This window comes from Chlorocebus sabaeus, chromosome 16 (genome assembly GCF_047675955.1).
Source record: "Chlorocebus sabaeus isolate Y175 chromosome 16, mChlSab1.0.hap1, whole genome shotgun sequence".
NCBI classification, from domain to species: domain Eukaryota; kingdom Metazoa; phylum Chordata; class Mammalia; order Primates; family Cercopithecidae; genus Chlorocebus; species Chlorocebus sabaeus.
Genome location: NC_132919.1, coordinates 21,073,845 through 21,097,834, shown reverse-complemented (window position 1 = coordinate 21,097,834; position 23,990 = coordinate 21,073,845). Strand labels below are relative to the sequence as shown.

The window sequence follows — 23,990 nt, the reverse complement described above, 5'->3', positions numbered from 1 at the left end:
GGGAGGCTGAGGCAGGAGCATGGCATAAACCCGGGAGACGGAGCTTGCAGTGAGCTGAGATCTGGCCACTGCACTCCAGCCTGGGTGACAGAGCAAGACTCCCGTCTCAAAAAAAAAAAAAAAAAAAAAAAAAAAAAAAAAAAAAAAAATTGTGCATCATAGGACATTGTCAAAATAAGGAAAACAAGAATATATTGGCAACTCACATACCAGGTAAGGGTTTAATATCCAGAATACATAAAGAACTTCTCCAACTCAACACCAAAAAAAAAAAAATGCAGCTGAAAACTGGGCAACATATTTGAATAAGTATCTCCAAAAAAGAGATGAGATAAAAATGGCCAAGAAGTACATGAAAAGATGGCTCAGCATCATTAGGGGATTGCAAATAACCACAATGAGATGCCACTTCGTACCTATTGTAATGGCTGTGATTTAAAAAAAGATAGACAATAGTTAAGTATTGACAAAGATGTAGAGAAATTGGAATTCTGTTTTTTTCTTGTGATGGAGTCCTTCTCTGTCACCCAGGCTGGAGTGCAGTGGCACAATCTTGGCTTACTGCAGCCTCCACCTCCCAGCTTCAAGTGATTCTCCTGCCTCAGCCTCCCGAGTAGCTAAGACTACAGGCACACACCACCTAGCTAATTTTGTATTTTTTCCTAGAGACCGGGATGGGGGCTCATCGTGTTTGCCAGGCTGGTCTCGAACTCTTGACCTCGGGTGATCCACCCATCTCGGCCTCCCAAAGTGTTGGGAGTACAGGTGTGAACCACCACACCTAGCAGAGAAACTGGAATTCTCATACATTGCTGGAGAGAATGTGAAATGGTACAGCTACCGTGGAAGACAGTGTGACAATTCTTGAAGAAATTAAATGTAGAGTTACCGTATGACCCAGACGTTTTCTACTCTTAGGTATATACTCAAGAGGAAAGAAACCATGTCCACACAAAAACATACACAGACTGTTGTAGCATCATAACATCATTCCTAATAGCACAAAGTGGAAACAATCCAAATGTCTACTAGTTGTTGAATGGATGAACAGAGTGTGGAATTTCCACACAATGGAATATCATATGGCCACACAAAGGAATGTATGACTGATACATGCTACAACATGGATGAAGCTTTAAAGCGTTACATAAATGAAGCAGTCACAAAAGACCACGTTGCGTTTTTATAAAATTTCCAAAGAGGCCAGGCACAGTGGTTTACACCTGTAATCCCAGCACTTTGGGAGGCCAAAGCAGGCAGATGACGAGGTCAGGAGTTTGAGACCAGACTGGCCATTATGGTGAAACCCCATCTCTACTAAAAATACAAAAATTAGCTGGGCATAGTGGCGCACAGCTGTCGTCCCAGCTACTCAGGAAGTTGAGGCAAAACAACCACTGGAACTCAGAAGGCGAAGGTTGTAGTGAGCCGAGATTGCACCACTGTACTCCAGCCTGGGCAATAGAGCAAGACACCATCAAAAAAAAAGGCCAAAGGTGGATACTCTCTATAATAGAGTGTTTCAGTTTCCCATAGCTTCCATAACAAGATACCATAAAGTTGGAGGCTCCTATCTCTGGGTCCATGGCTTTGGCCTCTGAGCCCCATGACTCTACTCTCATGGTCATCTTTTCTTAAAGAGTAGCACGTGTTTGAGGCTGAGTAGTTTTATCAGCCTATTTTCTGCCTCTAAATTTTGGGAGTTCTTTGGTTTTGTCTAGTCTCTCAACTTTCTATGATTTTGTCTAGTCTGTAAACTTTCTAGTCCAAGATAGCAATGTTTCTTCTCATAGAACATTTTAAAATCCTTGCAGAATTTCTGCATGTATGATGGAATTCATGGCGTTAGATGAGGTTTCTCCACAGATCTTTCCTAGATAATTTAGTCTCTTTGCCTCACTTCTGTGAGATGATTGAGGGGATTCATGAGTCCCATGTTTAATATGTTTGGCACTAGGAAAATTTGCAAGGCATGTCACGTTGGCATTCTCTACAGAACACGCTTTCCTGACTGGATATCCTAGTTTTAGCATTTTGGCTTTTTCCAATGTGAATAACCTGAGAATTTCCCAAATCATCAAGTCTAGGTTCTTTTTGGCATAACAGTTCTTCCCTCAGTTTATCTATTTTGTTGTACTTTTAAATTCTTTACCTCAATTTCTCTCTTGCCTCTTGCATTTACTATAAGTGGGAAAAAGAAACAAAGCTGAGTCTTAAGTGCTTTGATTGCAAGTCTGCTCAGCTAAATGTGCAAGCTCATTGCTTGTGATTCTGCCTTCCACACAGCTGTAGGACACAATCCAACTAAATTTTTGCTATTCTATAGCAAAGAACATCTTTGCTCTAGTTTCCTGTGACATGTTCCTTGTTTCCTCTGTGCCTTTAGAATCACCTTTAATGTTCATGTGTTTACCAACATTCTGTTTATGACAGTATATGTATTCTTGAAAATAACACAGGCTTTCTATTAAGTTCCTCATTTCCTTTAAGGCAGAGTATGGGTGACAGTGTCTTTAACATCCACATGTCTACCAACAGCCTCTTCAAGGCAACCTAGGCCTTTTCTATCATGGTTTTTCACAATTCTGTCATCGCCGCTTTATTACCCAATTTCAAAGCCACTGCCACATTTTTAGGTACCCCACTCCTGGTAGGAAAAAAATGCATGTGTTTCCTGTGACTGCTCTAACAAGTTCCTACAAACTTGATGTCTTAAAAGAACAGAAATTTAATCTCTCACAATTCTGAAGACCAGAAGTTCTCAAAGTACCATGGGCAAAAATCACAGTGGCAGCAGGGAGGCTATAGTAGAGGAACCTGTTTCTCACATCTCTCAGCTTCTGGTCACTGCTACTACTCCTTGCCTAGTGACTGTATCACTCCAGTCTTTCAAGGTCAGCATCACAGAGTAGATTCTTTCTATATTCCATCTTCACATCGCCTTCTCCTGTGTGTGCGCGAATTTCTGCCTCCCTCTTATGTGGCAATTGCACTTAGGGTCCACCTGTATAACACTCTGTCTCAAGATCTTTAACTTCACCACACCTGCAAAGACCCTTTTCCCAAATGAGGTAACATTTACAGGTTTCAAGGAATAGGACCTGATCTCTCTAAGTGCTGTTATTTAGCCTACTTCAGGTAGAAAGTTGATGAGTGATTGTCAAGGGCCGAAGATGCTGTGGGGGAAATGGAGTTTTCATTTGGAGTGTTGAAAATGTTCTAAAATGAGACTGTACATAGTGGCTCACACCTGTAATCCCGGCACTTTGGGAGGCCTGGGCGGGTGGATCCCTTGAGGTCAGGAGTTTGAGACCAGCCTGGCCAATACAGTGAAACCGTGCCTGTACTAAAAATTGAAAACTTAGGAGTCGTGGTGCACATTTGTAGTCCCAGCTACTCAGGAGGCTGAGGCAGGAGAATCGCTTGAACCTGGGAGGTTGAAGTTGCAGTGAGCTGAGATCATGCCACTGCACTCCAGCCTGGGCTACAGAGCGAGACTCCATCTCAAAAAAAAAAAAAAAAAAAAAAGGAAAACGGAAAAGTTTTAAAATTTTGATAGTGCTGCACAATTCTGAATGTAGTACCAAAAACCAATGAATGGCATGCTTTAAGTTGGTGAATTGTGTTTCAGCCAACTTATTAATATGTATTTTAATGGAACCAGTAAAGGTGATGGATGACAGGTCTGTCTGCTTGATGGTCAGGTCAGGACAGCGTGATTTCCTTGGGTAGAGGGCACTGCTGAGGCAGCCCAGTTCCTGCTTAATGAAATCCCACACTTGGACAGAACTGGAACAGAGGCAGTGGAGCAGGCTGTCTGGGGGGCATTGGCCATGTTCTTAGAAAAGGCTCTCCGTGTAACTTCCTCCAGGGAGCCAGATCCTTGGGCCACTTGGTCTGTCCACGGTTCATCTCAGCTGTGTGAGGGTGCACTCAGTGGTGTTAGAGCATCTTGTGTGTGGTCAACACATCCCTACTCATTTTTGTAGAACACAGGGCATAGGAAACCCTTGAAACATGCATGTGATTTTCTCGTCATTGTTCTGAGTCCAGGCAGAGCTGCTTTGGGCAAGTGGGGCACCTCCTCGGGGAAGCCCAAGTCTATAACACAAAGGCTGCCCCTCAGAGGAAGGGCTGGCTTCTGGGCGCTGCTGGCTTCCCACCACCAGCTGGGCCTCAGCCCTCGTGGCATTCCTGTTGAGCACTGCGGGGCACCCAGGGGGCAGTGGCATCAGGGATTCTGCTGCAGGAACCTGTGCTGCTCACATGGGGACCATGTCCCCACTGTAAAGGATGAAGAGCGAGGTCTTCAGGACCTTTGTCCTCAAAATACCTTGCACTGCACCACCCATCAAGAGTGGGCCTGGTGGTTGGCAGGGACAGGCAGTGAGTGCCTCCCTGTGCTGCCCGCCACTCTGGGCACCAGAGGTACTTGAGGTACTGCAGCCCTCTGGTGATGAGGTCCCCCCTTTCTGTGCACTACCCCATCATCTGTGATTGTTAAAATTGTTTCTTTGTTCATCAGTAGTTGTCACTGTGTACAGTTCTCCATGAACCTGGGCCTGCTGTCGTCTGAATGCTGTCAGCCTTGGAGCTGGCACTGTCCAGTCTGGCCCTGGTCAGCCCAGACTTCAGTCATCCTCGTCTCACATACTGTCCTGGTTCATCCTCCAGCTTCCTGGCAAAGTTCCTGCTCCCTGAAGCAGGAAGAGGCTGAGATTAATGCCAAGGAAGTGGGGCTGTGGGCCTGGGAGGACTGTGCTGCCGGGTGAGGGTGGCACTGAGCTGGCTACTCCGAGACCATGAACACAGCTGTGTTGTGGTGGGAGGGTTGGTGTGGGTGTGGCCACGGCACTCTGAAGATAGCTCTCTGAGGAGAAAGGTGAGCCTGGCCGGACCCCCTGTCACGGCTGCTATATCAGGGCAAGAGGACAGTGTCTTGCCCCTAGGAGCACACATTCTGGGCAGGAGACCCAGAGTGATCGTGTGTTTGGAAGGCAACTCCAGCCCAGCCTAGGGGACCAGGAGGCTTTCCCGCCTCCAGGGAGGTGTGTGCGGCTCTGCCAATGCCTCTCTTCCAGGGCAGTTGCCAGGTCCGAGGATGAGCAAGAGTCCTTGGCTGCCCAGGAAGGTCCCTGAAGCAGCAGGGGCTGGGCTAGGGGCCAGGGACTGGGAAGAAATGCCTGATAGCCAGGGAGGAACAAGGCGCACACATGTGACTTGGAAAGAAACAAGCTTTATTTTCAGTTTTCAACAGGTAGAGTGATACTTAACTTCATTATATGCTTTTGTGTGAATAGCAAATAGCAAAATATTAGAACGTAAACAGTTTTGTCAGTTTGGAGATCAAGTACTTTTTTCATTTTGAGTGTCATCTGTCTTGGAATTTAGCTGGGTTTGAAAGTAGTGGAATTATCAGGAAATTCTATAGAGAGCCAGTCTCCAGCTGCAGGTAGGTGTGCCTGGCACTGACCAGCTGCGGGCACAGATGCAGTTGTCTCAAAGCACCAAGCGGTACAGGTGCCAGTTCTGCAGAGCCTGCAGCGTCTTCTGCCACTTGGCAAAGTTGTTCTTCAGGGTCTGCTTCAGCACGGGCAGGATGGCATGTGCTGCCACAGGCATGGGGCTCAGAAGCAGGCTAGGGGTGGGTAGAGACACTGTCACCTTGAGTGTCCCCAGGAGTGGAGCGTGCTGGGAAGTAGGGACTGCATGGCCCTCACGGGGACCCAGTGAGGCCACGGCCGCCTCTGCTTCTGTGCTGCCACCCCTCCACCACTTCCTCCCTGGGGCCCAGGTGGCAGGGTTGCCCCGCTGTTCCCACGTGGGCCCATGGGACTTACCATTTCTTGGAAAGGCTCTTGGTGGAGACCTTGGAGAACTGAATGGCTTTTTGGTCCCTGGATGAAGGAAGAGTCAGCAATGAGCCCCAAACAGGCCCCAGGGATAGGGCAGGGGTGACTGGGCACTCACCTGGAAGAGCTAGACCCAGCCTCCTTTGGGGCCGCCTGGGGCCTCTGGCCCTTTTCCCTTGGGTTGCAGCTTTGAGTCCCCTGGTACTAATATTACTGGGACTTGAGATACTGCAGCTGAAAGAGACATCAGCATGGTGGGGCCCGCAGCAGCGCCAGCCGGCACAGCCACCCCCACCACCCAGGGCCTCACCTGTTGGGCCTGCTGGATGTTGACATTCCACAGCTGGCAGATGAGAACTTCACAGTGCTGAAGTGTGGTGGGCTTTCATAGGTGGGGGTGCAGCGTCACTGGAGGGTGTGCTCCCGTCACCTCCCAAGCCCAAGTGTTGGGCTGTGTGGCAAGTACCCCCAGCCTGCTCTGAACACAGCGGCCAATACCATCAGGGCTGCTGCAGCTTCCCCATTCAGTCAGCAGCCTCATGGCTGAGGCATAGAGGACATAGCCTAGAGCAAGGAGCAGCGCCAGGGAGAGCCCAATTCAAAACAGAGAGGCCTCAAGGCCAGCAGCAGCCAGAGCACCATCCAGTAGCTACCCAGGAGGTGCAGGCTGAACTTGGAGTCATGGGAGTGGCTGGCAGCCAATCTCTACCCATGGGGCTTACCAGGTGCCTGCTGGCCAGCGCAGGCTGGTGAGATGGTAGACAGAAACTTGCTGAGGAAGTCGTCCCAGGAATGCAGAGTCACCCAACATCTGGCCTGCAAAGTGATGCACAGAGGTGCGGGGGCCTGGGATGGTGGCACCTCAGGCCTCAGGACAACAGTGCCCCACCCCCACAGGCCACCCTGGGACTGCACCCTGGGGAGGAGCATCCAGAATCCTCGGAAGAAGCCAGGCTCGTTCTGCCCAGTCATTGCAGTTGACGGCGGACGACCACCAGAAAAGCACACAGATCAAGCTGGCAATCTCCTAGTCTAAGATGGACTGCAGCTCTGGGTTCCCCTGGTACTAAAATTTCAAACCTTGACAGCACATTGATGATTTAGAAACCCAGGCTGCAAGGACATGTCAGAAAACACAGCTCGCACACAACTGAGAGGAGCGGAGCTGCCTCTGGTCACAGAGGATGAGGGAGCTGGGGACAGCTCAGGGCCCAGCCCATGCACCTCTGGGACAGGGACCTCTCAGCTGGTACTGACCCAGGGCTGGGAGAATGAGTCCATCTTCACCTGTGATGCAGTCGAGGAGCTACTTATTTTCATTCTCATCCTGGGTGGTGCCCGAGGCGAATGTGAAGTGTGTGGGCTGAACTTACTGAGTTGCCAGAGAGAAGCGCCTCTGCCCTCAGCATCAAGGTGAAGGGAGGGGAGTGGTCTTCACCCCACAGGCCTCTAACAGTGCCAACAAGGCGATGGGGGCATGGCCCTGCCTCCCACAACACTGGCTCCATCTGAGTGGGGCCTGGGTCTGGCACTTGGCTGACCACAGGCTGAGGGGGAACGAATCCTTTGAGGAAGGGGACCCTGATGGCTGTTTGTACCGGAAAACAGCCATAGTTTGTACCGGAAATACCTGGCGCAGGTACTCCAGGGCCATTTCCAGGTGGTACTCTGTTTGCTGGACACCATCCTGCCCCATCTTGTCCAGGTCATTGGCTGGGTAAGAGCCGTTGGGGTTCATGGGGCCAAAGCCCAGTCAGGACAGGAAGGAGCAGCTGTAGGGCACACTCCACACTGGTCCAAGATGAACTTGACCACACGTGTGCTTGGTCTGCATAATGAGCTGAGCAAGGCGCAGGACCTGTGTGGGAGGTGCAGGCAGGTCACTGACAGACTGGCCTGTGCTGCCACCCAGGTAGGCCGGTCGGGGGCTGCAAGACCAATCCGCAGCCAGACCACTGAGTGCCAGGAGGAGCAGCTTCTGCCAGGGAATTTTAAAGACTAAAGGATGATTTTCTAAATGTTAAATATTCTGAACAACACTGCCTTTGTTATCAGGAAAAACCAGACTTTACTGAAAAGGGGGAAGGATAGGTAGCCTCAACCCTAAGCCCAGCCTTGACCCTTCCCACCAAAACAGCACTCTGCGGGGTGTGTTCAGCCCCATGACTCCAGGGTCCCTGAGGATGGGCGCTGGTGACCACTCACCAGGATGTGGGCCTCTGGCACAAATATCAGAGTGTGCTGACAGTCCTGGACTTCCAGGCTGTAGACGTGGCTCTTTACCTCGAAGGACGCATCAGTGATCGCTGGCAGCCACAGTGACGGGAAACTGCTGGTGAACATGGGGGCTGTGAAGAGTCAGTGCTAGTGGAGGGGTGACAAGCTCTGGCTCCAGGAACAGCTGCTCACCTGGAAGGCAGGAGATGAACCTGGTGCCCACCCAGGGGCACCAAGTACCCAGCTGCTGCCTGCAAAACTTAGGGTGGTCCCTGAGGTGTCTGGGGAGCCATGACTCAGGGGTGTCATCCTGAGGCCCTGGCTTGTAGCGTCTCCCATGCAGTAGATGACTGACATGGGGAGGGCGGGTGGGGTAGCTGGTGGCTCACAGAGCCCCCAGCAGTGTTTACAGGTGGCAAACACCAGGAGGAGTGACAGAAGCCAATGCCCAACCCAGTCAGGATGAACACACAGCAGAGACCTGGCTCACCACCTGAGGCAGCTGCCACGAGTCGCCAGCAAGAAAGTGGGGCCACAGCTTGGACTGCAGCTCCCCACTATGGGCACACACTGTAGTCCCTCGCTCAGTGCCTGGTGGTTGCAGGGCAGGCGGGGGTGCAGCCAGTCTCTCACTTCAGGGTGCGGATGTCTCCACAGCACCCTTTCCTGGGGCCCACTCTGAGCACGTGGTTCCCTTCTGCAGACCTGCCACCCACCAGCTAAGGTCCTGGCCTGGTCTGGCTGGGTCGGGGTCTGCCAGACGGGCCCAGACTGAGGACTTACCTGGATTATCTCGGTCACTGTTGGGCTGGGCAAAGACTTTGACCACTGGGAACATCATGAGTGCATGTTTGGGGCTGACCAAGTCTGTGCAGAGCTTGCGGTTCAGGAAGACCATGAACAGCTTTGTGTACATCAGCAGATTCTCCTGGACAAAGAGTGCCCTGGGGACGGAGGTGGCAATTTGGGATCAGCCCTCTCGATGGAGGCAGGGGCTGCACCACTCCGTGCCCATAAGACCGCTGCTCATCCCTGGACTTCAGACTTCCTGGCCAAGGTGATAAGATGTCATAGATAGCTTAGAGGGCTGTGGGTGGGCACGGAGAGCAGGCCAGAGGCAGGTGACACCCAGGCCCTCGGAGAACACACTTTTTGGCAAAGCTGAGGCCCGTTTCCAAGAGGAATGAGGCCACCATGGCAGAGGCTGGCTCAGCCTGTGGGGGCCAATGGATGATCCCAGAGGATCCAAAGGGGAAGGGCTTGGGCAAGAAGAGAAGAGGTCAGTGGGCACCCCAGGTGCCACGTTAGCCTGGAGGTCTGCCATGAGGATCAAGCAGGGGATGAGGGCAAGATGGCCACTGCTGTACTCTCCTCTGTGCAGGTGAGGGTCAAGTAATAGTTTGGGTGTTGGTGTTGCTGAACTTTTATCTGGACCAGAAGTGGGAGAGGACAGGGCAGGGTGGGTCACCGGTGCACTGCTTCCATAAGAAAGCAGTTTTAGGACCTGGCAAAGTTGTGTCTAGGAAGGGCTGGTCTGTGCTCCACTAGGGAAGGCCTGGGAGAAGACCACGGGAGACCACTGGGGCCAGGGCCAGGCTGACCCAGGATAGGTGGCTAGCTTGGTTTACTGGCCCATAGGAGCAACATTCATCCTCAGGAGCCAGTAGCATGACTGTGAGGAGAGGCTGAGGCTTATTTTTCCAACGCACCGGGAGTCAATGGAACTGTCACTGCCGGGAGCCTGCTTGTCAGGGAGCATACTGCCATGGCTGCAGGTAGGTCAGCCGCATCTCCAGGACCTGTGGGAGGGGGTGTGAGCTGAGGGCCCAGTGGCTGGGGGCCAAATCTTCTGGTGGCCTGGAGTCTGTGTCCCAGCTAGCAGCTGGGTGGGGCTGGCTCTTCCTCCATCCCCCAGAGGGTGCGGGAGAGATGTGCACAGCCCTGTGAGGTTTGGCTCTGTTGGTGGCCGTTTAGAAGCCAGGGCCATGGGTGGGCTTTTCCCAGCCCAAGGGGCTCAGTGCTCCCTGGACAGGGCATGGCTTTCCTGTACCTGAGGGTTTGCTTTGGAAACTAAAAGAACCATGTGGCCCTCCAACAGCTCCCTCTTCACCACCTCTATACTTGTTCTCATTTGCCACAAGGGACCACTCTCATTAGGATACACAGAGAACACAGACACGTGTGTAACACGGCAATACTCCAGGGTTTTGAACGATGTGTCCAGGGGCCAGTGGCCAAAGCAATGCTGCATGAAAAGGTCAAGTTTTTGCTGGACAAACGTTGGGATGGGGCCTTGCAGGAAGTAGGGTCACCTGCTGCTTGCCCGGTAAGGAGGCCCTGCTCACAGATGAGCCCAGGGCTCCCATCAAGGAGGGTCAGCTCTGCCAGGGGAGAGCACTGGGGATCTCCACGAGGTCAGAGTTGGCTTCAGCCCCTGTTTCTCAGAGGAAGAAATCAAGTTTCAGAGAGGCCAGTGAACATCCCAAGGAGACACAGCACATAGGCGGCTGAGCCAGCGCAGCTCCCACATGCTCCTCATCTCAGTCCTACACAGACAGCCCACTTTGGTGGGCCTGGAGTCAGGGCCACACCAGCTCTTCTGATAGGAGTAGGGAGGGAGCTAGAGATGGCAGCATGATGAGGCCTCTGGCCAGTCTGGCGAGAGAGGCTCTGGGAGCCCGCTGGTCGGGGTGATGAGGCACCTGCCTAGCCCTCCAGAGGCCTCAAGTGCTCTGTGAGCAGGAGAGGACTTACCCTGTTCGCTATGCCCTGAGGTGAGATCCTTGTGGGCAATAGCTGAGGAGGGGAAAGCAGGGGAGACAAAAGTGGCAGGAAGCCTCAAGGGTCACCCACCTTTTGAACTCCTCCAGGGACCTGGTGGCATGGGAGTGGGTGAGGTCTGCTCTGGATTCAGGCTGTTTCTGAAAGCATGCAGTTGCTTCAGCAGCAGGCACACCAGCAGTGCTCCTCAGTGGGCCTGAACCACTGCTAGGTGGAGGAGGAAGGGTCAGGGTTGGGAAGGGCTGCTGACCCACAGCATTCATTCTCCAAGTCTGACCACATCCCGCCCCGGGCTCGTGGCTTTGCTTCCCCACGGGAGGCACTATGACCAGCTTGTGATAGGGAAGTACTTGGCCCAACACCCACAGAGCCCACCCTGCGGAGGGCTCACTAAGACACACATCTGCAGGGGATCTCCTAGCCCTGCTTCTACACCGCTGTGCACCCGCAGTGGGTGACACAGGCCACAGCTCTCCAGGCTGTGCCCTCGGGCACTGCTTGATCCTCAGGGTAGAAGGCCAGCATCATCCCCAATCTCTGGATCCAGGGTCTCCCGCCAGCCTCCTGAATGTGTACAGAAAGCACAAGGAACCTAGGCACGGTGCCTCAGATGTGTAATTCCAGCATTTTGGGAGGCCAAGGCGGGAAGATCACCAAGGCCCACAGTTTGAAATTAGCCTGGGTAATACAGGGATACCTTGTGTCTACAACAAATTGTTAAAAGTGAGCTGGGTGTGGTGGTGCACACCTGTAGTCCTAGTGACTCAGGAGGCTAGGGCGAGAGGATCACTTGAACCCAGTTCACAACTGCAGTGAGCCAGGATTGTGCCACTGCACTCCAGCCTGGGCGACACAGGAAGACCTTTTTCAAAAATAACCTGGTGGCTTCACTTATCTCCCAAATTCTTTCCACCTCCTACTCTTCCTGGACACAGCCAGACAAAGGCTCAGTCCAGCCATGGGCATCACTCCGTTGCTGATGGATTTGTGGTCAGGAAAACCCTCAGATGGAGCACAGTGAAGCACGTAGGCCAAACTTGATTTGCAACCTATAAGCAGGGTCCTGGAGAGCGAGGCTGAGAGGAAAGCCTTTTTGTTGGCCATGGACTTCTGGTTGCTCAGTATTGTAAGGGCAGGTGGGAGCATCCAGTGGATGAGAGCAGGGGAATGGGGCACTGAGGGCAGGATTGTGAGTCTGAGTGGACGTGCTCACCTCTCCACGTTTGTCCCCCAGCCCTTTGGGCTTCAACACATCTGTGCTGCTGAGGCTGGTGCAGGGCGTGGCTTCTGGGTGTGTCCTGGGATGATGCAGACCCCAAAAGGGACACTGCCCACATCCCCATCCACTCAAGTCTCCCTGTCAGGAAAACGTCCCCACAGGTCCAGGTGGTGCCCCACAGATCAGTGGCTGAGTCTGAGGATGGAGCTATGGGGTGGGAGGCATTTTCTTTTTTGAGACAAGGTCTGTCACCCAGGCTGGAGTGCAGTGGTGTGATCTTGGCTCATGATAGCCTCTGCCTCCTGGTCTCAAGGGATCCTTGCACTTCATCCTCTGGAGTAGCTGGGAACACAGGCACACACCACCACACCCGGATAATTTTTGTATTTTTTATGTGTAGACACAGGTCTTGCCGTTGTTGCCCAGACTGGCCTCAAACTCCTGAGCTCAAGCAATCTGCCTGCGTCAGCCACCCAAAGCACTGGAATTACAGGCATGAGCCACCGTGCCAGACTGTTACTTCTAGTTATCTGTATCTTCAAGTCTTTGGGCAACAAATTTACATTGTTTTGGAAGGAAGAGCTGGGCACAGTGGTTCACGCCAGTAATCCCAGCACTTTGGGAGGCTGAGGCAGGCAGATCATTTGAGGTCAGGAGTTTGAGACCAGCCTGGCCAAAAAAAGTTGAAAACCTGTCTCTACTAAAAATACAAAAATTAGCCTGGTGTGTTGGCATGCGCATGTACTCTCAGATACTCAAGAGGTTGAAGCGGGAGAACTGCTTGAACCCAGGAGGTGCAAGTTGCAATAAGCCAAGATGTGTTACTGCACTCCAGCCTGGGCGACAGAGGGAGACCTCTCTAAAAGGAAAAAGAATAATAAAAAGGAGAAAAACATGGAATATAATAGCTGTATCTATACCGCCCGACTACAAGGGCACCAGCTGGGTAGGAAGTTAGACCGGGGTCCTTCTCCAGTTTCAGCCCTGGCCCTCCCTCTGATCCTGGACTGGGATCCTGAATCTCGACATTCTCCCTGCAGCTCAGGGGAGGGGACAGCCTCCACGTGAGAACTAGAAACTTGCCTTGCCTTGCTGGCGCACTTGCCTTACCTCACCTAGTCCTTCCAAAGGGTCAGGCGGGCTCACTGTCTGCCCCTGAGCCTGCTCTGCCCCTGGCAGTCAGGTGGAACTCTCTTAGGCTATTTTCTTACAGGTTTGCAGAGCTAAACTCCCTCAGCTCTGCATCCCTCCTGGGCCATGTTCCCCATGGAGTCCCTGGCCACAGTCACACCTGGTTGGTTCTTAAGGATGTGTCCCCAAAGCCCCACTATTTCCCACTGGGCTGAGTCTCACAGCACCTCAGCAAACCCGTCTGGGGCTTGCTGGTCACCTTCCCGCCATGGGGTTTGCCTCCAGCTTCCTAGACACTCTTCTCTCTCCTTGGCCCAAACCCTCAGGTCCTTCCCTTTGCAGTGGTTCCTGCATAATGGGGGTGGCCCCGTGTGCTGTGGCCACCATCCCAGCCCGCCGGCACTTGGGGGCCAACACGTTTTCTCATCTTGTGCTCAAATTCCCGTTAACTGGTGTGCTCCTTCCCAGGTGAATGGGACAGACACGGGGCTGCGAGCACAGCTCATCTCCAGCTCTCACAGACTGGTTAATTCTGCCATCCCTGAAGTCCCCTACAGGTCTGAACTCCGCTTCACTGACCTCAGATCCATCAATGCACTTGTCATTTCTGCCTGTGCAGTCCCAGTCCTATGAGGTTACCACATACTCTCATTTGCCCCTGGAGGTGTGTATGAATGGCCAGGGCTCCCCAGGTGAAGGCTGGTGCGCCCTAGCTGGGCTGTCAAGTACTGACAGCTTCTGTGGCTATAGGGTCAAGCCCCAGGTTCTTCCCACCCCACTGCCTCACATGCAGGCTGTGGGTCACAGCACCTCCAGGCTGGGTGACAGATACTTCTGAAGAAGGCACAAACCACACCACCTGGAAGTCCCAGGCCTCTGTATCTTCCGAAGTGCCAAAGCCTGCAGAGCGGGGGTGAACCTGACCACTGCAGAGGTCTGATGACTCCAGGTCTTCAAACCAAGGCCAAGCACAGGGCCTCCAACGCCAGACAGCTTGTGACAGCTGCAGTGGCCAGCCAGGGCCCCGCACCGCCTTCTGCCTCACAGCCACATCCCCGCCCAAACCAGGATAGTCTGCAGAATCTACAGTGAATGGATGGTGTCCCTGGCTGCCCATGTCTTTCTGATTATGGACTTTCACTTTTCATTTGCCACATGAAAGACCACTGAGATAGGCTACATCTCATTTTTCTCTTGAGGATCTCTATTACTGAGAAATTTTTGTATTCTGGGCCATGCTGGGTTCACAATCTGACTAATCATGTGTGTATTTGTTCCTTTCCTAAAATGCTCAGTTCAGCTGCAGTTCTAGAGGTAAATACTACTAGGCTTCCATTTTAGAGAGTTGAAGATCTGAGGTCTGGAGAGGTTAGTGTGTAGAAAGCCATGTTTAATAAGTGGCAAGACCATGTGGCCAGGTCGGATAAGCTGCCTTCAGATTTTACTCTTGAACTTCTACTGGATAATATCTTTTCATTATAGAAAATAAAAGAGTGAACTTAGATTTTTTTTTTTTTTTCAAAATCATTGACTGTAGGAGTTCTTTCAAGATACGATGAAAAGCAATTATTGTCTCATTTTACATTATCTCTAATTATTGCTCACCAGAAATTATGTGGCAACCTTTTGCATTCATCTCTGCTTTATTATGCGTGAGCAGGCTTCCCTGTGAATAAGATGTGCAAGATTCAGAAATATCTTTAACTTGTAATGCTTGTTCACAGGTATCCATCTGAAAAATATTTTGCTCATTAGCCATATGGACTCATAAGGTAAACTACAGGCAGAGACACAAAATGTGGAAAAAAGAAAGGGCTATCAAAAGCCCTGTGTCTCCTTACATTTTGTATTTCTATTCATTTGCATCTAGAATCGAGGACTTTGAGCAAATGGGAAATGCAAAGTCCTCATCAAAGCATACCCACATTTCAGTTATCTGCATTATTGCACATTTAAATTTGTAATGCTTACATAGGTTACACAGTAGGTATAAAAATGTTAAGTAACCTTTTCTCTCTCACACTCCGTTCAGTAGCTCACTTTAAATGGTGTGCCTATTTTCATAAATTATTTTCTTTATCTTATTTTTTTTTTTTTTTTTGGAGATGGAGTCTTGGCTTGCCCAGGCTGGAGTGCAATGGCGAGATCTCAGTTCACTGCCACATCACCTCCTGGCCTTTTCTTCTTTTTTTATGGAGATAGTGTCTCACTATGTCACCCAGACTGTAGGCTGTCCTTGGACTCCTGGGCTCAAGCAATCCTCCTGCCTCCACCTTCCAAAGTGCTGGAAGTACAGGTGTGAGACCCCACTCCTGGCCAAAGTGTTTTCTTTTCTTTTTGTTTTTTAGACTTGGGGTTTCACCGTGCTAGCCAGGCTGAATTTGAACTCCTGACCTCATGATCCTCCAGTCTTGGCCTCCCGAAGTGCTGAAATTACAGGCCTGACCCACCACTTCCAGCGGTGGATATCTGCCATCTTCTCCTTGCTTCTCTTTGTAATTTTATTATGTATTTTCTTTCTTTTCTCTCTCTCTTTTTTTTTTTTTTTTTTTTTTTTTTTTTTTTGAGATGGAGCCTCGCTGTTTCACCCACGCTGGAGTGCAGTGATGTGATCTTGGCTCACTGCAGCCTCAGTCTCCTGTGTAGCTGGGATTACAGGCACGGGCTACATGCCACCACTCCTGGATAATTGTTGTATTTTTAGTAGAGACGGGGTTTTGCATGTTGGCCAGGCTGGTGTTGAACTCCTGACCTCAGTGTCCTTATTACATATTTCTAATATGCCTAAAGTCTGATTTTGCCTGGTTTTTCTTTTACATAATTGGAGTAATAGTCTGTATCCTGCTGCATCTGCTTTCTTTTACTCAGTATTAAGTTTTTAAGATTCACACTTAGCATTGTTTCTGAATTCTATTAGAACAGTACACCAGCCAGCCACGGTGGCTGACACCTATAATCTCAGCACTTTGGGAGGCCGAGGCAAGCAGATCACTTGATATCAGGAGTTCCAGTCCAGCCTAGCCAACATGGAGAAACCCCACCTCTACTAAAAATACAAAAATTAGCCAGGTGTGGCGGCACGCACCTGTAGTCCCAGCTACTCAGGAGGCTGAGGCAGGAGAATCCCTTGAACCCGCGAGGCGGAGGTTGCAATGAGCTGAGATTAGGCCACTGCACTCCAACATGGGTGACAAAGCAAGACTCTGTCTTAAAAAAAAAAAAATTAGGTGTGGTGATGTGTGCCTGTAATTCCAGGTACTTGGGAGACTGAGGCAGGATTATCACTTGAACCTGGGAGGTGGAAGTTGCAGTGAAGCCAGATTGCGCCCTCTATTCCAGCCTGGGCAACAGAGTGAGACTCAGTCTCAAAAAAAAAAAAAAAAAAAAAAAAAAAAGCTAGGCGAAGTGGCTCACACCTGTAATCCCAGTACTTTGGGAGGTCAAGGCAGGTGGATCACCTGAGGTCAGGAGTTTCAGACCAGCCTCACCAACATGGTGAAACCACGTCTCTACTAAAAATACAAAACTTTGCCAGGAGTGGCAGCATGCACCTGTATTCCCAGCTACTCAGGAGACTAAGATAGGAGAAATACTTGCAGAGATTGCAGTCAGCTGAGATCACGCCACTGCACTCCAACCTGGGAGACTAAGCGAGACTCTGTCTCAAAAAATATATATTAAAAATTACAATACACTAGTGTGTATCCCTTCATTGTTGATGGACATGTGGGTTGTATTCATTTTTGTCAGTTACAAATGATGCTGTTGCGAACACTTTTGTATTTCTATTTGGCTACCATTAGTGTGTATTTATGTACCCTATAAAGCAATAGATGAAACCATAGGTCACAGGATAAACATACTTTCATTATTACTTGGTATTATTGGTTTTATCCCAGTGTTAACACACCAAGCGGCAGTCTTCCAAGGTCTGATAATTCCCAAATCTTCACATTCTTGTTGACACTTAATTTTGTCAAAATTTTAATTTGAGTCTTTTGGTGGGTATGTGTCAATGATTGTGATATTAATTTACTGGGCATTTTCTTCTCTGTAACAGGCCATGTCAAGATATATGTGTGGTGTGGCAGGGGTAAGAGCCCCTAGAGGTCGCATGGGCTCTGGAATCCTTCATCATCCTATGTAAAAGGTTTGTGGGGCAGTAATTTTTTTTTTTTTTTTTTTAGACAGAGTTTTGCTGTTGTTGCCCAGGCTGAAGTACAACGGCGTGACATCATCTCACTGCAACATTTGCCTCATGGGTTCAAGTGATTCTTCTGCCGCAGCCTTACAAGTGGCTGGGATTGCAGGCATGCACCACCACACCTGGCTAATTTTTTGTATTTAGTAGAGATGGGGTTTCACCATGTTCATCAGACTGGTCTTGAACTCCTGACCTGGTGATCCACCTGCCTCAGCCTCCCAAAGTGCTGGGATTACAGGCATGCACCACTGCACCCTGATATTTCCTGTGTACAGTTGTGTAGCCAGGGTGCAAAGCCATTTCTTAATGATTCTGTCATCTAAATATTATGTCATCTTGCTTCCCTTTGAGATATGCTCATTCTTCCATATAATTAAACAATCTCAATTACTCTTGAGGGAGCATAAAATCCTCACTGTTTAATCATGGGTCCTTTCAAATTATTTGTTGACTTGTGTTTAAAATATGAAAAAGAGGATGTAGATTTTGTTTTCTTCTTACTGCTTAACCTGAACAAAACGTCATAGATACCTCCTGGCCTGTTGCTAAACCAAGAAGAGTCACTTGGATAATGATCAAGACAGGAGGGAAACCACATTGATAATTTATCATTACACTATCATCCCATACATGGAACTCATCAATGATGCTTACGAAAAAATTGGGTCATTTGTGGAAAAGTGTAAAGAGAATATAGGAGATGTCTCAACTGAAGAGAAAATGCTACAGAAAATAATTACAAAAAAACAGAGTGTTAGGATGTGAACACAAATTCAGAGATTCAGGAGCACAAAGGGCTAAGTTAAGGGAAAAAGAGTTATCAATATTTTCTTATTCATTATGGAGAGCAGGATGAATTCTTAAAAGGTCAAGTCATTGTGAGTCTGATAAACTGATGATAATTTGTATTTCTAATGTTGTAAATGGTTGTGAATTTATAGTCATTTCTATTTCCTTTAGACTAATGACCATGAGTTTGACAAACTATGTGTGTTCATCATACTACATATTAAAATAAGTCAAACAATTTTTATCTTGTATTTATTTTCATTTCATTTTAGTTTAGTTTCTTGGGCCAGGGTCTCACTCTGTCATCTAGCCTGGAAGTGCAGTGGCATGATCACATGTCACTGCAGCCTCGACATCTCCAGGCTCAGGTGATCCTCCTGCCTCAGCCTCCCAAGTAGCGGGGACTACAGGTTAGAGCCACCACGCCTGGCTAATTTTTGTATTTTTTTTTTAGAGATGGGGTTTTGATATGTTGCTTAGGCTGGTCTCAAACTCCTGGACTCAAGCGATCTGCCCACCTTGGTCTCACAAAGTGCTGAAATGACAGGCATGCACTACTGCCCCTGGCCTGTTTCCATTTTTTTTATTTGGCTGATTCATTCAGACACATAATTATCAACTCAAATCTCACTATTTCCTTAGTATTTCTCTTCAGTTTAGCTTAGAAAAATCTATTCCTAAGTTAATATTTTAAAATATATACAATTAGTCAGGTGTGGTGTCACGCACCTGTAATCCCAGCTGCTCAGGAGGTTGAGGCAGGAGAGTCACTTGAACCTGGGAGACAGAGGTTGCAGTGAGTCGAGACCGTGCCACTGCACTCAAGCCTGAGCAACGAGTGAGACGCCATCTCAATAAACAAAAGCAAAAACCAAAACAAAAACCAAAGTTTTCTCCAGATCATTTTTACATTTAATTATTCAGTCTGTTTTGACTATATGTCAAAACAGAATTCAGTAAATATAACTTCACTCACCTAACACAATTTATTAAATAAACCAGTTCATTCCCAACAGCATCAAAAGTAATTACATTTCCCAATGTAAATTAATATAGGCATTATGGAAAATAATATGGAGATTCATCAGAGAAACTAAAAATAGAACTACTATATGTTCCAGCAATCCTACCTGTGGGTGTATAGCTAAAGAAATTGAAATCAGCATACAGAAGAGATAACTGCACTACCATATTCACTGTGGCATTCTTCATAATAGCTAAGGTGTGGAAGCAACCTAGGAGGCCAGCATTGGGTGAATGGATAAAGAAAATGTGATATATATATACACACACACACACACACACACACACACACGAGAATACTATTCACTCTTTTATTTATTTTTATTTTTTTATTTTATTTTGATACATAGTTTTGCTGTTGTTGCCCAGGCTGGAGTGCAATGGCACAATCTCAGCTCACCACAACCTCCATCTCCCTGGTTCAAGAGATTCTCCTACCTCAGTCTCCTGAGTAGCTGGGATTACAGACATGCACCACCACACTCGGCTAATTTTGTATTTTTAGTAGAGATGGGGTTTCTCTATGTTGGTCAGGCTGGTCTCAACCTCCCGACCTCAGGTGATCCTCTCACCTCAGCCTTCCTAAGTGCTAGGATTATAGGTATGAGCTAGCCACTGTGCCTGATCTCATGATTTACTCTTTTTTTTTTTTTCCTTTGAGATGGAGTTTCCCTCTTGTTGCCCAGGCTGCAGTGCAATGGTGTTATCTCCGGCACTGCAACCTCCGCCTCCCAGGTTCAAACGATTCTCCTGCCTCAGCCTCCCAAGTAGCTGGGATTACAGGTGCCCGCCACCACGCCCAGCTAATTTTTGTATTTTTAGTAGAGAGGGGCTTTCGCTATATTGCCCGTGCTGGTCTCGAACTCCTGAGCTTGAGTGATCCACTTGTCTCAGCCTCTGAAAGTGCTGGAATTACAGGCGTGAGCCACGGCATCCAGCCAAAAACACAGAGAGGTGTATTAATAGTCTGAAGCATTGCAAAATACTGCTGAGAATACAGTTCACTAATATCATCACAGAGTACAAAATACACTCTGGTATTATTAAGAATATCATAGCTCTGACTAACACATACATAGAACACTCATTCTATTAGAAATTACATTATACCAATATTATTGACAACCACTTTTATAGCTGTCATTGTAAACTCAAAGACAAGAAATAAATTCATCATCAGAAAACATAAAACAAGTACTTAGCCTTATTGCTGAGAAGCCTATAGTTGTCTTTTACTGAATGGCACCTCGGTTCTTGGGATAAAGTTTGAAACAGCAACTGGAAGGACAGCTTTAACTTGAAAATGGTTTTACTTTTAGAGTTGTCATGTTATAAAAGCTATTCTCACATAGCCACGCTGTTGGAAAGAGATCGGGTTTTGTGAAAGTTTTTCATCAAGTGTCTCACATTTTCCTCACTGCAACCCCAAAGAATGGCAACTGCTTCATAAGCCCCTGATTCAGCTGATAAATTAACAAAATTCTCTTTCTTTAGGCCAGGTGTGGTGGCTCACACCTGTAATCCCAGCACTCGGGGAGGCCAAGGAAAGCAGATCATGAGGTCAGGAGGTCGAGACCATCCTGGCTAACACGGTGAAATCCCGTCTCTACTAAAAATACAAAAAATTAGCCAGGCATGGTAGCACGCGCCTGTAATCCCAGATACTTTGGAGGCTGAGACAGGAGAATTGCTTGAACCTGGGAGGAGGAGGGTGCAGTGAGCCAAGACTGCACAACTGTACTGTAGCCTGGGTGACAGATCAAGACTCCATCTCAAATAAATAAAATAAAAATAAAAAATTCAATAAAATTCTTCTTTTTTAAAGTCCTAAGACAGAAAATATTTAAAATTGTTAATAGGAACGAATGGACATGGATCGACCACCCAAAGATTCTCCTATTCCAGGGTCATCTTCAAAGAGAAAATATCAATTTCATTGGGTTTCTTGCTTACCCAGGTCAAGAGTTACCAATACCAAGACAGCCAACTGCACAGAGATTGAACCTAGAGTAGCAGGAGGTGGTATGTAAGTCACAGATACTAGAGAAAATTGAGAGAGGGAGCAGAAAAATGATTCATCTGTATCAGGTGTGGTCTGCAAGTTGTAAGATGTAGAATGTAGCTGGTGGATAGAGTAACAGAATTAGAAAAATTTAATGTTCATTCAAGTTTATTTCATGAACTAACCAAAAAGTCACACATGGATATTGACAGGAGGTGGAAAGAGCAGAGCAGAAATAGCACCTTTGGCACATAGTTATTGGGATTGAGGGAGAATTCATTTCAACTTTAATTTTAAAATAGATTTAATTACGTTTAGTTAATTATTGTAAAGCTTTTAATTTTAAAAAAGGTTTTAATTTTTATTGTGGCAAAATATACATAACATAAAATTTGCCATTTTAACCATTTTTAAGTGCATAGTTCAATGTCACTAAATACAGTCACCAGATTGTACAACCGTCACCACCATCCATCTCTAGAGCTTTTTCCTTTTTAATTTCTGAAACTGAAACTCTGTACCCATTAAACAATATCCCATCATTACTCTCTCCTCCAAGTACCCGGGAACCATCATTCTACTTTTGGTTTCTATGAATATGACACTCTAGATACCTCATATAAGTGGAATCATGCAGTATTAGTTTTTTGTATCTAATTTCTTTCACTTAGCATTATGTCAAGGTTTATCCATGTTGTAGCATGCATCAGAATGTCCCTTTTTAAGGCTAAGTAATACCCCACTGTATGTCTCTACCACATTTTGTTTATCCCGTTTCTCTGTCAATGACTGCTTCCACCTTTTGCCTATCATGAATAATGTTGCTATGCACATGAATTTGCAAATATCTGTTGAAGTCCCTGCTTTCAAGTCTTGTGGGTTTAAACCAAAAAGTTGACTTGCTGACTCCTATGGTAAATCTAGGTTCCATTTCTATTTATTTATTTTTGAGATGGAGTCTCTCTCTGTTGCCCAGGCTAGAGTGAAGTGGCATGATCTCGGCTCACTGTGACCTCCACCTCCCAGGTTCAAGTGATTCTGCTACCTCAGCCTCCTGAGTAGCTAGGATTACAGGCACACACCTGAATCCCTGGCTAATTTTTGTATTTTTAGTAAAGACGGGATTTCACTTTGTTGGTAAGGCTGTTGTCGAACTCCTGACCTTGTGATCTCCGCACCTCAGCCTCCCAAAGTGCTGGGATTACAGGCATGAGCCACAGCACCCAGCCTAGGTTCCTTTTTTAAGAACAATATTAAGGAACCACTGTACTCTTTTCCACCATTATTATAGCATTGTAGAGTCCACTAGCAATGCACAAGAGTTCCGACTGGCTACATCCTCACCAACACTTACTATTTCCTGGATTTTTGATGATTGCCATCTGAAAGGGTATGAAATGGTATCTTATTGTGGTGTTGATTTGCATTTGCTTAGTAATCAGTGATGTTGAGCATCTTTCATGTCTTTCATGGCCATTTGTATATCTTCTTTGGGAAAATGTCTATGTAAGTCCTTTGCCTATTTTTTAGTTGGGTTGTTTATTTATTGCTGAGCTGTAGGAAGGTTTCATATATTCTGGATATTGATCCCTTATCAAAGATATCATTTGAAATATTTTTTTCCACTCTGCAGGTTGCCTTTAATTGCACAAAAGTTTTAAATTTTGATGAAGTCCAGTTTACTTTCAAGTAAATTATTGTTTGTTTGCTTTTTGTTGTAACCATATAGCCAACCTTCATGCTCTTCTACCTTCTCATGCTTTATTATTGCCCTCTCCAGAGGGCCTGACTCTGATTGAAGAAAAGCAGACAGCAGTTGAATTTTTATTGAATAGAGGAACTGTGGGAAAGAAACAGGTGGAAGAGTCATGGGGTTAAAATGAGAGTCAGGAGAAGACAGGTCAGAGGATGGGCTTTACTTTCAAGCCTCCTGAGTAGCTGGGACTGCACACATGTGCCTCCACACCAGCTTACATTTATCTTTAAACAAGGGTTTGACCCCTTTTTGAAATTTATTAGTGTTAAGGCATGTACCCTAAGTGACATGGCAGGCTCATTTTAGACCGTCAGACAATTTGATCTCTGGACCACCATTTGCCATTTGTGACCTGCTCTCCTATGAAATGCAAGTGTTGCCCATGCTTTGTGTGTCAGAAAGCTTTTAGTTTATAATTTTAAATATCTCATGTCTCCTGCCTCATATGTACCACTGGACAATGTCCCTTTTATGTGCTCACATTCTGTCAGAGGTAAATGTATTTTGAAGCAGAGAACAAAGATAATTGCAAAATTGGCCTGGAAAACTAAGGTAATTATGAAAGTTCCAGGTACAAAGAGAGAGGGTTCAATATGTCAGCAGTTCTTTACCAAGCCATCCTAGAAGTCTTATTTTAATGCAGAGGATGCGTGCAAGACACACAAGTGTTCCAGAAGAATGTAAACAAGGTACAGAGAAGAAGATAAGATAAAATAAGATGAATTAAGATTATTAGGGAAACCTTGTTCAGAAGATTGCCTACAAAGGCAAAAGGGACAGTTTCACTTTGCTGAGGGAAACAGGGTGGTAAGAACCCTCGTGGGGAAGACCCCCACTTACCCTGACACAGAGAGAAGGTGTAAAGTAACTTAATGGGAGAGCATTACGCTGAGATAGCTCCCATAACCTGGGTTCCTACATAGACAAAATGAACCAAGCTTCACCCGTCACAAGTGGCCAGCTGAATATTAGCTTTGTGATGAGAGACCTTCCACCAAGATAGTTCAAATAATGCA

General features: G+C 47.5%; 1 pseudogene; it reads right to left on the bottom strand.

Annotated features, from left to right (window-relative positions):
• Positions 1-7,605: 7,605 nt before the first annotated feature.
• Positions 7,606-23,990, bottom strand: part of LOC119623314 (sphingomyelin phosphodiesterase 4-like) — a 175,646-nt pseudogene continuing 159,261 nt past the window's right edge.